Raw genomic sequence first — 4,786 nt, 5'->3', positions numbered from 1 at the left:
GAAGAGATAGATGTATCCCAACCTCTATTGCTCTCGCGTAAAGCCTTTTTTTTACGCGACAGGAAAAAGTGACTACGAATTCCTCCCTTTTTGTTTGCGAATCCCTGTTTGTATCCTTTGAGCGCACGCCCATAAGTAGCGATCAAGGAAATCGATCAAACGATCCCAATACCGTGAAAGAGAAACTTCCCAGATCCAGGGAAGCTTATCATAAAGGGCTTCAACAAGGGGTTTTATTCGTTCTTGAGCAAAAAGATAAAGATCGGATAGATTCGAACCGCAATTGCAAAGGTAATAACTACTATGGCCAGCCCAAATCATGATCTTCACCAACTTGGATTTGGTTCTCTCGCGAAAATCGCGAGTTGCAGAGATGAGAACCATGAAAAGCAAGATCCCGAATAAGAAAATAGAAACCGAGGAAACCACAAGAGTGAAGACTAGTAGAGTCTCATCTTTTGTCATTCTTTGCTCCTTTTTCACTCAATGATTCATTCGAATTTCCCAACCAAAAATTCTATATGTCTATTCTATGATATTTCTATATATATAGAATATGATATCTAATATGACACCCGATTTGTCAAAGGGATTGGATTGGTGACTTACCCATTCAGTGACTTTGGCACTGGACGTTCCAAAAACGGGTACTATCGGATCGGGTGAATTAGAGAATAGACAGAGGTCCGTTGGCATTTCAGCTTCTCTTCTCCTTTTCAGGGCCTATCCGAAAGAGAATCCAGGACCTCTTGGTCCTGAATATCAGAATAGGACGAACGAACCGGCCTCCGCGGATATCTTTGCTTCGGAACAAAACAATTAGCATTAGGCTCGGTCAACTGGAATGTGTATTATCCATATGGGAGATCTTCCAATCGAGAAGATCCCATCGATCTGAGACGAAGAGAAAGGGCCCATTTTCTTTACTTATTCAGTTAAACCAAGGATTCGTTATGGAAACAGATAGCAACAACCATTTCATCAGACATGAGTATTTTTGATTATCCGGTGGATTTACACAGTTTCATTAATGCAAATTGTTTGATGTAGTTAGTACTCAGGTTATTCGACGCTCAAGAATTCTTATTTAGGCAGTTCATATCATCCCATACATAGTGTTTTGATCTAAGATTGCAAATTCTTCCATGTTTCCGCAGTAGCATATTGTTCCATGGAGCTAGGGTCCAAAATAGGAATCAACAAGTGTTTCCACGACTCTACCGCCCGGCCAATCCTGTTCCACTGAATCCCCTCCCTTTTTCATGGCCACATATCTTTACGGCTAAGGAGTGGGAAATCTTTCTCCTGTTACACAAATGAAATGTTTCATTTCATGCCGGGAAAAGCCACCTCTTTCTCCACAAACAATGTCTTTGTCATTTGATCCAGGAGCCTTCCGTTAGATAGGAACAGCTTTGCTAAATACTGAGAACTCTCGGATAGAGTATTAGAATGAAAAGACCATTAATTATATAAGGAAGAGCCCAGGGTTCTAGCCCATTCCCATTCCTAAATCAATAATTCGTAGTGGCTTTTGCCTTTCTTGCGTACTCCTGGTGAACCAGTTGCTAGCCATATGTTTAGGAGGCTTTTTTCTCCAGGTACTGGTACGTAAGCCGCTTGCCATCTCTTCATCTTCATCTGCAAAGAATTCTCGACGTGAAAACACAGAGACAAAGGCCTGATCTTTGAATAGGAAAAAGAATGGATCCGAAGGTCCCAAATCAATTGGCTTATTCGAAAAAGCCTTCTTCTTTGAAAGATATATCTCGTGTCTGGTACTGCATTGTTCCACTCTGCAAGAAGTCCGAATCAGTCTCTTGCACCTCCCCCTTTTTATGATAAATATACCAGAAATAATTCGAATAAATAGCAGTCTCTGACAACTCATCCTCTTTAATCTGCTTGGACCCGCTCCAATACCCATAGGAAAATCCCCAGTCATATTCAGCGTACCTGTCCCTGCAATCAAATAGATTGTCCCAAGGGCCCCCATATTCTAGGAGCCCAAGTTATGCTATTGAAAATTCGTTCCTCTAGCAGTTCCGGTTTGACCATTCCGTTCCCTTTTTCAAACTCCACTTCTTTTCATATAGCATCCCTAATCAAAGAGAGAACAATATCCATTTCAAAACATTTCTAACGGATTCCTTGGTTCGGACCGACGAAGTAATGGGCACTCGATTATTATCAACCCGACTGCAATCTTTTTCTGTCGGTAAGGATTGCACCAGAGCACCTTCTACTTCTAATAGGCCATGAACTATAGATAGAGAAGAATCATTCTTGAAGCGAGTCCATAAGAAGCGACCCACTTTTTCATCGGGTTCCGGGGGAAGACCAAAGATCTTGCGCGACCGGTCCGCCAGAAAAACTCAAAAGAGAAAGAAGTCTCGTTAATCTCTTCATGGCTCGTTCCAAGTTCGAAGTACCGTTTGGCCAAAGAAAAAGCCGCTTCCTGACACGATTGGCCTCTTTATATAGATAGATATAGGATCTATGGGGTTATTACTTAGAAGTCTATTTTGTACAAGATCCCCTCCTATCTGATAGAAAAGGGTCCCATGATCCCCGAGCCGGTCTTATCTTGGCTCGCAAACCCCAAGTTTGTCTATGAAGAGCTAATCTAATTGTATTAGTTTCTATAATGGATTTCTTATGTGGAATACTAATGGATAGGGCCTCGTTTGCTAAGTGCTACAAGATCTAGTGCACTGGAACTCGTGGTTATGGACCCGAATCCTTTAGTATGGAACATTGTCTTTTCCAAGTAAAAACCCCTAGTATATGAAAGAATGAAAAGGTGCTTTCGTTCTTGTGGAATAAGAAGCCCTCGTACCTTAATGAAAGGAAAATAGGAATTTTTCGTTAGGTATTTGACAAATAGGATTGTCCAGTTCCTATAGAACCTATCACTAAAATACCCGATAGGGCTAAGCGGAACGAAAAGGGTTTTCCATGAGATGGTAAATGAAAACGATTAGCCCCACACGAGGTTTGGGAATAAGTGATTGTCTGATAATGAGCAAGGAATATACGTCTTTCTGCTAAAGAGAATCTATTAAACTCATAATTCATTAGATCCTTGTTAGCAATGTCAACTAGGTATCATAAGTAAATGGATCTCGGTTGTTCAAATCCTTTGATAACCAAGGTCATTTCTTTGCTAAAGAGAAATGATCACTATGGGTCAGACTCAATAGAATTGGATCCATTCCAAATAGCGAGAATTAGGATTCTTGATCCCTCTCAGTCTCTCTTTCAATTCGAGGATCCGGAGAGGTGTTTTCATAGTCATCTCCGAATATTTGCCATCCTCCGAATATTTTCGATTTCATTTTTCTATGATATGTCTTTCTATATGAAAATTGGTTATTTACAGATGTACGATGATCCCTGTTAAGCATCCATGGCTGAATGGTTAAAGCGCCCAACTCATAATTGGTAAATTTGCGGGTTCAATTCCTGCTGGATGCACGCGAACGGGAACGGTCTATTGGAATTGGCTCTCTATCCATGGAATCTCATCCATCATCCATACATAACGAATTGGTATGGTATATTCATACCATAACATAAGAACAATAAGAACTCGAATTCTTATCGATACTGGAACTCAGAGCATAGGGGGGAAAGTCGATTTATGGATGGAATCAAATACGCAGTATTTACAGAAAGAGTCTTCGTTTATTGGGAAAGAATCAATATACTTTTAATGTCGAATCGGGATTCACTAAGACAGAAATAAAGCATTGGGTCGAACTCTTCTTTGGTGTTAAGGTAGTAGCTGTGAATAGCCATCGACTACCCGGAAAGGGTAGAAGAATGGGACCTATTCTGGGACATACAATGCATTACAGACGTATGATCATTACCCTTCAACCGGGTTATTCTATTTCCACTTCTAGATAGAGAAACGAACTAAAGGAGAATACTTAATAATACGGCGAAACATTTATACAAAACACCTATCCCGAGCACACGCAAGGGAACCGTAGACAGGCAAGTGAAATCCAATCCACGAAATAAATTGATCCATGGACGGCACCGTTGTGGTAAAGGTCGTAATGCCAGAGGAATCATTACCGCAAGGCATAGAAGGGGGAGGTCATAAGCGCCTATACCGTAAAATCGATTTTCGACGGAATCAAAAAGGACATATCTGGTAGAATCATAACCATAGAATACGACCCTAATCGAAATGCATACATTTGTCTCATACACTATGGGGATGGTGAGAAGAGATATATTTTACATCCCAGAGGGGCTATAATTGGAGATACTATTGTTTCTGGTACAAAAGTTCCTATATCAATGGGAAATGCCCTACCTTTGAGTGCGGTTTTGAACTATTGATTTACGTAATTGGAAGTAACCAATTAGGTTTACGACGAAACCTAGAAATCGATCACTGATCCAATTTGACTACCTCTACGGGATAGACCTCAACAGAAAAACTGTTGAGTAACGGCAGGCAAGTGATTGAGTTCAGTAGTTCCTCATAGAAAATTATTGACTCTAGAGATATGGTAATATGGAGAAGACAAAATTGTTTGAAGCACGCACAGAACCGGAAGCGCCCCTTGTTTCAAAGAGAGGAGGACGGGTTATTCACATTTAATTTGATGGTCAGAGGCGAATTGAAAGTTAAGCAGTGGTAAATTAAGACCCCCGGGTGAAAATAGGGATGTCTCCTACGTTACCCATAATATGTGGAAGTATCGACGTAATTTCATAGAGTCATTCGATCTGAATGCTACATGAAGAACATAAGCCAGATGACGGA

The sequence above is a fragment of the Zea mays genome, unplaced genomic scaffold, assembly GCF_902167145.1.
Source record: "Zea mays cultivar B73 unplaced genomic scaffold, Zm-B73-REFERENCE-NAM-5.0 scaffold_399, whole genome shotgun sequence".
Classification (NCBI taxonomy): Eukaryota; Viridiplantae; Streptophyta; class Magnoliopsida; order Poales; family Poaceae; genus Zea; species Zea mays.
Note: the sequence above shows the minus strand (reverse complement) of the source record.